At 41.4% G+C, this 12,599-nt stretch overlaps 1 protein-coding gene across 4 annotated transcripts in view; it reads right to left on the bottom strand.

The window, feature by feature from the left end:
* Positions 1-12,599, bottom strand: part of LOC117962676 (rho GTPase-activating protein 24-like) — a 233,612-nt gene that overhangs the window by 66,337 nt on the left and 154,676 nt on the right. The gene's annotated exons all lie outside the window — the stretch shown is intronic.

Here is a 12,599-nt window from a genome sequence, read left to right on the forward strand (position 1 = left end):
TATTAAGCAAACCAATGACAATAGAACTAAGCACACAACCGCTTAACACCATACTGTATCTCAAGTTAATGGAAAAAAAAATCTACTGCCAGTTTTTCACTGCAATATTTCTTGAACATTGGGTATATCCTCTTGATCTAAATGGCCCCTATTTATCATTTTAAAGATGTACTTCCAATTTATTTAGAAACTTAATTTTGTGTTTAGTAAAAGGAATGACATCTAGTCACATAAATATACCATAGTTGCATCGCTATACAAAATTACTTTTTTTTAACTCATCTTTTTAAATATACCAATATACCAATCAAATAATTGGTAATTATATAATAATCAAATAACATCCAAATAACATGCAAATAGATGTTCCAATTAAAATGGATTACACTCATTGAGACAAGATATACATGAAATAGAACTTGCATATTACAGTAGTTAGTGAATCACTGTATCACAGTATCTTCTGTCTATTTCCTGTTGAATAGACTCAGTTAAAGCTGCAATGAATCCAAATTCAATTAAAACACTCAAAGCGGTATTAAAATAAAATCAATGACCAGCAGCCTTGGATTTGTTATTCCAGCTTGAAAATGAAACAGTCCTGCAGTAATTTGCAAATCTAATTTTCTAATTTAAGAAATCTATTGCATTGTACAGAATTTCTGCACTGACACATGGCCCTAGTAGTGGGCAGGACCACACAACTCCCGGCACACATCTGCTCGATCCACCACGACCCACAGGAATGTTGTTTTCCGGTCGTGGTTTCTCTACAAACGTTACCTGACTGAGGATACCCGGGAGACTTGCTGGACATGTTGGTCAATGCAGACCCTGAATTTAAGGGCAAGTTGTTTACACAGGCCTTGTGAAATGCTTCTTGTGAAGTCACTGAGATTCTTCTGCTTTTCTGCTGAATAGTTACATACTCCTACACAGCATATATAATGTCTAGTGTCACATCGAGTGCCCAAATATATTTGCATACATTGCAGACTAGGGGATTTTATTTTTGACCAGTCAGTGTAATATTCCCTGAGCTCCTACATTCAGTTTGCTGACAATCTGAATGAAGTGGATTACATTAAATCCCTTAAACAGTGTTGATAAATACAGGGCTATGCTCATTACAAACACTTTAATATCACAGCATACATTAACAGTCCCTTATAGATTACTTAAAAATAAATTCCCTCAGTTGAAACCGCTAATAGTTTCCAAATAAGTCATCTGTGCTTTTAGGAAAAAATAATGAGCTGAGTTGTCAGTGGTTACCTTTGAACTGCTTGTGAGAAAGGAAAGTGGCCGAACCAATGGAAGCCTTTTGAATCAATCAGTGATTCAGATGAGGTTAATCAAACAACTACCACTGAAGACTACCACTTAAACCACCATCTTGGTTCACATTTATTGACACGCTGTTTTAGCAACCTTTACATTCTAGGAACACGAACAGCGGAGGGCACAGTGTTATGTTGATACTAAGAGGGGTTCTGACAGTTTGCACTTTATTATGTATTACCAATCACAGTTTATAAAACAAATTGCACACTGCTCTTGTATTACACAGAAAACTAACCAAATACAGATGTATCCCAACAGACTACACATTTTTGTCATGTATCTTTAGAGACAGATAGACAGATAGATAGATAGATAGATAGATAGAACATTTTAATGAAACTCTTAAGATCATTGTGGCGGGATAGTGTCAAGGTCAAATAAACACAGCCCTCAAGCTTTGCTGTGACGGTGCCTTGACTATCTTTTCTCCTACTGTTCAGGCTGGGCATTCGCCTTCACTGAACCATCCTCCCCAAACAAAGGGCTTGGCTCCCTTTTATATCATTTGGCTGGGGCTTGATTGGCCATCAATTAATCAATCAAGATTCAGCCACATTCCACAGTGGATTTGGCAGGCATGGAATTTTAACTCCACCCCTGCCAAACCTAAATTCAAAATATGTAAACTTTATTAACACAATACACCAACAATACATTATTTACAAGTGCAAGGCCTCTGCCCTGCTACATTCATCTTCAGTGTTGTTTTAATCTACTTGACCAGCAAAAATCTGCAGAGCATGTCATGGCCCCAGTCCAAAATGAGAGGTACAATGATCTGCAAAGCCAACTGTATTAAAGTATACCGTATAATGTTTTTTTTTTTTTTTAATTCTTAATGACATTTAATCTTCCCAAACTTCAACTGCTCTTTGTTTGCAGCAAACCTATTTTTATAACTGTTGACTAAATCTAATTGCAACATAATGCCCTGATACAAATGCAGTGTGACTACAAAGGGGTACAGCAAGCATGGATAAATGAGAAAAGCTACATAACAGTTAATGAAGTGCCTAAAATGACCTTGTACACAAGTATATCCGTGAATTACAGCCCCCACCACGGCTGCAAATTCAAACACTGAGCTATCAGCATGAGGAAAGGTGGCGACCATCATGTACATGAACTGCTTGTACAGAATGATATAAAAGACATGCAAATAAACAGTTTAATGGAAATTAGATAAGTGGCATTTAAGACCTAGATTTCATTAGGGAAGCCAATGAGGTGTTAGTATCATGGTAAACTATATTTAAATGACCGATTTACAGTATGTCAAATAACCTCTTCTGTTCTCTTTGATTTCATCCACCAGTTATGGGTGATGAAATAAAAAGCAGAATCCTTGCATCCTGTCTGCTTGTGCAGTTTACAGTGGCAGAGGCACTAATAAGATTGGTTGTACGTGAGCATAAGAGAAGGATGCACTTGGAAGTTTCTTGTACTGGGACTGCTAACTCATGAGTTGCACCCAATCAGCTGAAAGGAAGTAGGGGTTTACTGGACCTTGAAAAACATGGAATCAGGACATTGATTGACATGCAGGATATTTCTTTATCGGACGAGGTTTCAAAGAATTGAAACAGACAGTTCTTGAAAATGTGAACACTACTTGACAAGGTTAATGCTCACTGAACCACATCTGTTTTTACACTCTATAGATATTGCATAGAGGCACCCAATCCAACCCAGTGATCCTACATATTTGTAAAACCGACATTATACATGTAGCTACTGATTGGTTTAAAGCCAGATTCATTTCAAGTATCTAGTTACAGTTTGCCTCACAGAGTTGCCAACACAGAGATTCCAAAATTACAGAGGCTGGAAATGTCAGAGTCAATGCTGGGGGCTATGCATTATATGCAGCATGCTTTGCAGAAAAGAATCTGGTGTATTTTAACACAGAAACAAGGTCTCCCACCATATTATTCAAAATCATTATGATTAGTATAGTACAGAATTGCTTTTTTGATGTCAACTGCAGTGCTAGCCACATATTTACTGTTTCATTTTTGATAGAAGATATCAATATTACACATTATTATTTTTGGACACAACAATTGATTTAAAATGTGCTTTTTTTCCATCACCCATAACTGGTGGATGAATATCATATTGCACTTTAAAAATATATATAAATGTCTTTCTGCATATCTCTATTAAGAATATTGAAAATGCTCTACCAACGAATCTTATAAGTTCTCATCAAGTTTCATTTCTATAACTTCCTGATGGAAATTACACTGGTAATGTATAGTAAATCCCCTTTCCAGAGTTCAACATCCACTGGGGATGTTTGCAACTTTATTTAGACCCCTTTCCAGCATATCTTGTAGTAATTATCACGCACAGAGACTGCTGGGAATAGCTTAACAGCCCTGGTGTGAGTTATGGGCATTTTTACATGACAGGCTAGCTGGCACAAAATGAAATACAGTAATTGAAAGAGTTCTACAGGATGTAAGTGTGATGCTGCTCACAGTAATATGTTAAATACCTTTGTAACCTTACAAATTAAATAGATTGCTTATAAATCAAAGAATCATAGAGCGGGCCAGATTTAGAGTCTATACTAGTACAGGCCAAATGCTGGACATTTATATTAAAACACACACACCGAAACATACAGATTATATGGGACTATTTAAACTGTCATTCAGTAGTTCGGGACAAACACCAATCACAAAATGTTTTAGTACAAATATTTATTGTAGAGAATGCGGAGTATGCGATTTAACAGAAAAGTATGCTGTATATACACATTCATTTGGCATCAAACCTAAACTTGGTTTGAGGGTTCGCTGCCTGGCCAACTGGACGAGGCTGAGACCCCCATTTGATAAAACATAAAAACTGTTAAGAAAGGTGGAGATGGGGAGGTGGTGGGTTACGATGAAATCAAAACGCAACTGAGAGATAAGTGAAGAGGGTATTTATAGTGCTAACAATTTAAATTAGCTAATGTGTAAATTGAATGATTCAATTTGGTGATGCGGAGATTGGTGTCTGACCCTCCTCCCGAACTTTAATTATAAATTTCATTTCAGTAGTTCGGGACAAACACCAATCACAAAATGTTTTAGTACAAATATTTATTGTAGAGAATGCGGAGTATGCGATTTAACAGAAAAGTATGCTGTATATACACATTCATTTGGCATCAAACCTAAACTTGGTTTGAGGGTTCGCTGCCTGGCCAACTGGACGAGGCTGAGACCCCCAAAAAGAACAAGCCGGTCTCAATGCCACAATTAGAATTGAATATAGCCCACTTGAAGGTTTAGCCAACCTTTAACAAATGATCATCAGCACGCAGGAGAGGAAAACAAAACCCATTTTTGGGAAATAAACCTCTGGGAATCCATGGCTGATTCGATTGCCCTTCCTCCAGGCAGGCTACTAACACTTAAGAGCACATTTCTGTAAAAGCAATTTTAGGCTCCATAATATTTGTTATAATGTAAACTTGGTAAGCACTGGAGGATCAACGACCTAACCGTTTGATAAGAGAGTCTGGAACCCCGTGGGAAAAAGCTGCTACGATTCTGAAGGAAGGACCGGAAAACTGCTCAGCTGCGAATCCGGACCTGGAAATAAATCAGGTGAAAGAAGAACACATGTTGGGTGACGATTGTTCAGTTTTTGTTAATAAACAGCGGGCCTGAGGGTGATGCGCCCTGAGAAAGATGGAGATGGACAAGAGAGAAAGGGGTCATATGGGCCAACATGGGAGTTTAATTTATAAACAAAATTGAAAAGCTTTCTCTAATCTTCCTTGTCCGTTTTACTTCTTTTGAGCAGGAAGGAAAGGGTATCAGATGAGGGGATTGCTAGGTCAGAGATTAAGGGGTGAATCTGGGGGTTGAATTTGAGAGCGATGTAGACTCCCAGCACCTATGGGAACCCAAGAAGGCTAAGAGAAAGAGCTGTAAGGTTTTATCTAAAACAGGCAGGAGTAGCTGGAGCAGATGAGAGGCATCAAGAGAGTACGTTGATGGCAATAGGTAGGCAAGCAGGAGGAGAAAGAGATTCTGATAGTTGAAGCCCTTTCAGGATTAGTGAAATTTGTGAGTTGCAGAGTGTAGAGCTGGGACACTGAAATTGAGTTGAGTTTGTAGAAAAACTTGATGCCGGAAATTCAAATCTTATCGCTCTGTTCTTAAGGGACATAAAACAGGATGACACTACGGGCACTGAAAATGATGGAAAGGAATGTTGAATGCAAAGTGAAATTTTAAAGCAATTCCAGGATGACCGGTACATTTGCAGTGAGCGGGGAGTGATGCCGAGAAGAGTTGTTTCTTGAGCCTGCAGAAATCAGGGAATGCAGCAGGTGGCTCACATGAATGTCAGGTCTGAAAAGAGGAATCTGAGTTTGCAGGAGGTCGTCTTCGGAAGCCAATGCTCTGAATCCCTGCGTTTGGAAACGAGAAAGAATCAATTATATTCAGGTGGCAGAGAATGTGTTGAGCTCTGAAAATGAACTGATGAGTAACAGATAAACAGGTAATCCTTCTGAATATTCTCATTATAATGAACGATCTTGTTAAAGATTTAGACTGAAGGTGAATTGTGAGTGGAGAAGAATGGATTTTGAGCCCAGGAAGACCCCCAAAAGGAGTGCGGCTACAGCAAATGGACACACTTTGCGCAATGACGAGGAGTGATCGGTTATAGGAATAATGCTGAATTCGTTGGGCCATGGAGCAGAAAACCAATTTTCCCTTGTAGTATCCTCCAAAGCCAAGAGAGGGAGCTGCATCTTTGAACGGCTGAATGTCTTTGTGCAGCAGGAGACAGTTGTCGTAAAAGAAAGTACTGCCATTCCTTTCTTTTAGTAGGAGCTCCCACAGGCGGAGTTCCTTGCGAAAAAAAAGGAACCAAACCATAAGTATGACATCATTGAGGGAATCGACAGAAAGGATCAAATAGAGAGAAGGTAGGAGATAAATCCTCGAGGCAGAGCTTTTATCCTCATTGCGTACAAATTGCAAAGCATATGACATGGTTTATTTAAATTTCGAGAAAGCTTTTGACAAAGTCCCACATAAAAGATTAATTTCTCATATTGAACGCAGTAGGGATTCAATGAAATGCATGCACGTGGATTAGGGAGTAGTTAACATGTAGAAAACAGAAGGCCTCCAGAGTATGCAGTATTGCGGCCCTGACTGATATTCAAAGAAATGGGAATGGTTTTGAAAGTGTTTGAATAAACTGCCGGTAAGCTGAAAGAAGAAAAGCATCTCACAGAGAAGAGACCACTATGGGGTCGTGCTGGACACCCATGGCGGCCAGGGAGGTCACTGCAGGGGCCTGCTGAATGCCTGTAGTGAGGGGAGGGTAGCCTAAAAGGTTACATTTGGAAGACCGCGGAGGTAAGGAATAGAAGGGGGCAGTGGGGCCCTGTTGAAGCTCGCAGCTGGTAGAAAAACGTTTGACAGAGAAGGGAGCACTATGGGGGCCTGCTGGACGCCCATAGTGGCCAGCGAGGTCACTGCAGGGGTCTGTAGTGATGGGGGGTGGGGAATGCGGGAGCAGCCGCACCCAACTGTAATTACTGATTAGAGGAAACATCAAAAATAGAGCAAGGTAACCAGTGGTGTATTACAGGGATCAGTATTAGGTCCTCTGCTATTCCTAATCTACATAATGATTTAGATTATGGCATAGTAAGCAGACTTGTTAAATTTGCACACAACACAAAAATAGGTGGAGTGGCAAACACTGTTGCAGCAGCGAAGGTCATTCAAAATGATCTAGACAGCATTCAGAACTGGGCAAGCACATGGCAAATGACATTTAATAGAGAAGTGTAAAGTACTGCACACAGGCAAGAAAAATGTGCATTATAAATATCATATGGAAGATACTGAAATTGAAGGAATCTTTGAAAAAGACCTAGGAGTTTATGTTGACTCAGATATGTCTTCATCTAGACAATGTGGGGAAGCTGTAAAAAGGCCAACAAGATGCTCGGATATATTGCGAAAAGTTTTGAATTTAAAATCAAGGGAAGTAATGCTAAAAATGTACAATGCATTAGTAAGACCTCACCTAGAATACTGTGTTCAGTTCTGGACACTTCATTAAAAGAAAAAGGATATTGCTGCTCCAGAAAGAGTGCAAAGAACAGCGACCAGAACTGTCCCGGATTTAAAACACATGTCGTATGCAGACAGGCCAAAAGAAAAGAAGCTATTCAGACTTGAACAAAGACTACGCGGTGATCTGATTCAAGCTTTCAAAATCCTAAAAGGTATTGACAACTTCAACCCAGGAGACTTTTTGAACCAGGAGTCACAAATGGAAATTAGACAAAGGGGCATTCAGAACAGAAAATAGGAGGCACTTTTTTTTTTTTTTTACATAGAAAATTGTGAGGGTCTGGAACCAACTTAGTAATGTTGAAGCCGACACCCTGGGATCCTTCTTGATCCTTCTTGATGATACTCTGAGATCAATAAGCTACTAACAACCAAACGAGCAAGATGGGCTGAATGGCATCCTCTTGTTTGCAAATCCTCCCATGCTCCCATGTAGTTTAAATGGCCTAGGAGGGACAGAAGATTGCGTTTAGTTAGGGGGGGGGGGGGGGGGGGGGGGGGGGGACCGGACCGGACAGAAAAGTGGAAATATAAAAAAAATACAATCCCCTGAGGACAGGCTCAATGGGCATGATTTTAAATGTGTTTGATATATTGGCTTTAGCCAGTCATGCGTTTTTCCCAGCAATTTTGATTAAGAATATGGCGTGGTCGATTTGCATATTGCAGGGAGCAATCTTCGTGAGGGACTGTTGATGCTGGGTGTGGTGGAGTTACGGTGAGCGGAAATGAAGGAAGTTACAGGCAGAATAGCACAGGTTCCTTCAATGAAGTTATTACAAATCTGGCAAAACAATCTCTGGATACAAATGCTCAAAACTGCCGATGAGCAGTGAGGGAAGGGAACCAGAAAGGTTAGGGAAGGGAACCAGAAAGGTTAGGGAACTTGCAGTGAGAGAAGGGAACCAGAAAGGTTATAGTTAGAGGTGAAGGGAGCACTATGGGGGCCTGCTGGACGCCCATAGTGGCCAAAGAGGTCATTGCAGGGGCCTGCTGGACGCCTGCAGTGAGGGAAGGGAACCAGAAAGGTTATAGTTAGAGGTGAAGGGAGCACTATGGGGGCCTGCTGGACGCCCATAGTGGCCAAAGAGGTCATTGCAGGGGCCTGCTGGACGCCTGCAGTGAGGGAAGGGAACCAGAAAGGTTATAGTTAGAGGTGAAGGGAGCACTATGGGGGCCTGCTGGACGCCCATAGTGGCCAAAGAGGTCATTGCAGGGGCCTGCTGGACGCCTGCAGTGAGGGAAGGGAGCCAGAAAGGTTATAGTTGGAGGTGAAGGGAGCACTATGGGGGCCTGCTGGACGCCCATAGTGGTCAAAGAGGTCATTGCAGGGGCCTGCTGGACGCCTGCAGTGAGGGAAGGGAGCCAGAAAGGTTATATTTGGAGGTGAAGGGAGCACTATGGGGGCCTGCTGGACGCCCATAGTGGCCAAAGAGATCACTGCAGGGGCCTGCTGGACGCCTGCAGTGATGAGGGGGTGTAACCAGAAGGTTACAGATGCATATTATACAACAGTGGCGGGTGTCGAAACCCCAGGATAGATCGCGGGAGCAGCCGCTCCTAACTGTAATAACAATCTCTGGATACAAATGCTCAAAACTGCTGAAGCACAGAAAGAAAAGCATTTCACAGAGAAAGGATCACTATGAGGGCCTGCTGGACGCCCATAGTGGAAAAAGAGGTCACTGCAGGGGCCTGCAGTGAGGGGAGGTAACCTGAAAGGTTATAGTTGGAGCCAGAATGCTCAGGAACTGCTAAATGAGCCTTTGATTGACAGGTGCGATGGTCCTGCTTTCGGATTTTTCCGGTAGTAGAAGCGCTTCGTGGAGATGCAGTCGGTGCGGGGGAGGTGTTTCAAGTCCGCTTATAATACGCGGAAATTGGGCTTTCTTCTTGAGTCGCGGGTTGGAATTTGTAAAAACACCCATACTGACATGGGTTGGGCTTGTTTTGTGATACTTGGCAACACTGGGTAAAGCAACGATCAGTGATGACGTCATAGCGCCTGCGACGGGAAGGATGAAATAAAGTAAACAAATTCTCCTTACGTGCTGTAGATTTGAATGGGATGTTGTTGCTACGAAAATAAAGCTGGAGCCGGGAGATCGTCCAGTCTCTGATGTCAGGAGTTGCGGAGGAACGAGTGGCCAGGCGGGAGCCACAGCAGACAGGAGAAGCTGACATCTGGGCAGAGAAGTTTGGAGTGGTAATACCGCCGACCGAAGTTGTGGTGGAGTTGGCCCGGGAAGGGCTGGTTGAACTGGTTGCGTGGATCTCGGCTCCGGGAAAACAGCAAACAGATCGTCATCCGTCGAAACGGAATAATCCAGACTGCAGACCATGATGCGTGCATGTACGATGAAATCAAAACGCAACTGAGAGATAAGTGAAGAGGGTATTTATAGTGCTAACAATTTAAATTAGCTAATGTGTAAATTGAATGATTCAATTTGGTGATGCGGAGATTGGTGTCTGACCCTCCTCCCGAACTTTAATTATAAATTTCATTTGTATTTCACAGACACACCCTGAGTGTGACAGGGTAACTGTGTTGTGCATTGTGTAAGGGATGTACCGTGTACTTATTGTAAAAGGTCTCAAATTAAATACAGAATGTGTTTATTTCTAGCTTTTGTGTGTCATTTGTTGTGCTTGCTCTTTGCAATGTGTGATAGCCCTCCTGGGGGCATAAGGGAACGTGTGGCCTTTTTCCTCTCCACTGGATATTAACCAAGTCTCTCAGAGAGAGGACTTAAGTTCATGAGGCAACAGTGTTTCAATGTACTGCTCTCCAAGTGATGTGATTTCAGCCGATTAGCTACAAGCATATACAACCTTACTACTGTTAATGGCGCTGTAGGATCTAATTAATTAATTCTTGAGGCTACTGTGAGAGAATCCTACAAACACAGTGCCAGAAGGGTAAACACACTGATTACTTAAAACAACATAGCAGTGTCGGAATCTCTAGTAATACTTCCCTCATCAACAAAACATGCCTGCAAGAAGGAAAGCTGTCAGCAGTGAATACATTCAATCTCAGCTGACACCCTAGTGATGCATGGCTACTGCCCATGTCGATTAGCGTGTTCCAAACTTGCTTTTGGTCTGAATTACAATGTATCCTCTGGAAAGATGCAGATTTAGCTTCGAGCAGCAGTTAATCCCAAACAAAAGCTGAATGAACCATTTAATTGGAACTACATTTACAACGTCATGGAACCGTGTTGACCTAATAATGACTCTCTGTGGGCCTTGATAAGTGATATGTGGCCAAAAGTGACCTTTCACTAGAATCTCTGGCGTCGAAAGTAAACATGTACAGTATCTACTGTGCCAAATGGCAACTGTGAGAAAGCTGACTGGCAGCTTCAGGGCCAGTATGCAAAATGTTCTGGGGTGGGGGGGGGGGGGAGGGGCAGCATAAATAAAGAGCGAGAGGCATCTAAAATAGAACATATGTCCCCTAGTATTTGTTGACCTCTAAATAGTCATTGAGAAGGTAGCTGATGATGATTAGAAGTTCAGGGTAAGTGGGCAAAATATATCTTATTGATCTTAAATACACAGGTCATGCAAACAGACGTGCCATTCTGACCTTAGGCTAATGTCATGTAACATAATACTGTGTGGTTGACGTCCCTGTGACACATTTCAGTGCACTTGGTTAGCTGAAGTGGTAGAAGCACTGAGAAAAACAATAATGTGATGCAGGGACCCAGAGGCATTAGCACACTTTCCAATCAACGACAAGCTTAAAGCAATTTGGATCGTGTATGTAATCGGTTTCCTTTTCCTTCTTTGACATTTATCAACTTCGAAAGCTTGCTATGTACACCACAGGAACTGTGGATGTGGACAGTGGCATTTACCAGCAGCTAATAAATCAACAGCTATTCACCTAGGCCTGCATGATTCAATAATAAAAAAATACAGCATTCATGTTATTTCCCTGTTCTATTGCAATTCAATCAAACTATGTCTATAATAAACCGTACCAACCTAATGTAAAAATGATAGCGAGCATCTGAAAATATGAATTGTATGCTACCGTCACACTGTGAATTCACTTCATTTATACACACTCTGATGCTCCGATAGCAGTTTATTTTTAGTGGGACACAAGACTTGATTATGGTTTGATTTGCAAAGAGCAAGGGCGGCCGCAGCAACAGCAATGGGTGTGCAGCTGATTTCCAAACAGAAGACTGATTAACATTTTCAATGGATATTTATAGTGTAACAAGGCCGGGAGCTGTGATTGATTGTGAAACCAAAAAGTAGGAATGACTTGATACGGAGCGGTAATCTGGCCAATCGAAAGATTGATCTGTTAAAGGCTAAAGGCTATTTTTTTATTTTCTAATTTGCAGTTTCCTAGTCAGATGGCATTGCTAAGCAAATTACTTTTCCTTACTGGCCTATGACAATTCAGTCTACAACGCCTGCGTTTCATTGTTTTCCTGCCAACCCCAGTAAGGATTACTGCCCATATTCCTTCCTTCCTCTTGTTTCAATACTCCTCATTGTGGTATGCAGCAGAAATGAATCTTGCTTGGTAGCTACGAGTTCCAGACATGAGGTAAACTTCTTTACTTAGTGTTTAAACATATTACAAACTTACTGGGGCCCGTCCATTTCATGTCATTCTTGATTTTAATCAGCTACAACCATTAATCATTTTGTAACATAGAATTAGAATTGATGGCTGGTATATGGAAACATGACAGGGCGTGCCTATCTCTGTCCCTGAAACTCTGTTAAAGATTTGCCGTGCACAATATTTTAATAAATTCTGCAAACCTCATACTGACCTCATGACAGACATTCCACCTTGCACAAGCTTGCTGCCCCAAAAGTAAAATATGCTGAAGACTTTATCAAACATGAGAGACTTCCATGAGTACTGAAACAGTAGTTAATGATAATTAATAACGTATACAATAGGATAAAACTAAATAAATATAAAATACATTCAAACAGTAGAGTATCAAGCCAGTGGTCTTGAAGCTGTGCAAGCAAGAATCCGCCAGGTTCACTGTCCATGGTGCTGAACCATCCAGGTCACCAGTAAAGGACACTGCTGTGATCTCCCAGGACATGACCTCTCAGTCACGGAAGCTATCATATTATTTTCTACACAAG

Source organism: Acipenser ruthenus, chromosome 2, assembly GCF_902713425.1.
Source record: "Acipenser ruthenus chromosome 2, fAciRut3.2 maternal haplotype, whole genome shotgun sequence".
Classification (NCBI taxonomy): domain Eukaryota; kingdom Metazoa; phylum Chordata; class Actinopteri; order Acipenseriformes; family Acipenseridae; genus Acipenser; species Acipenser ruthenus.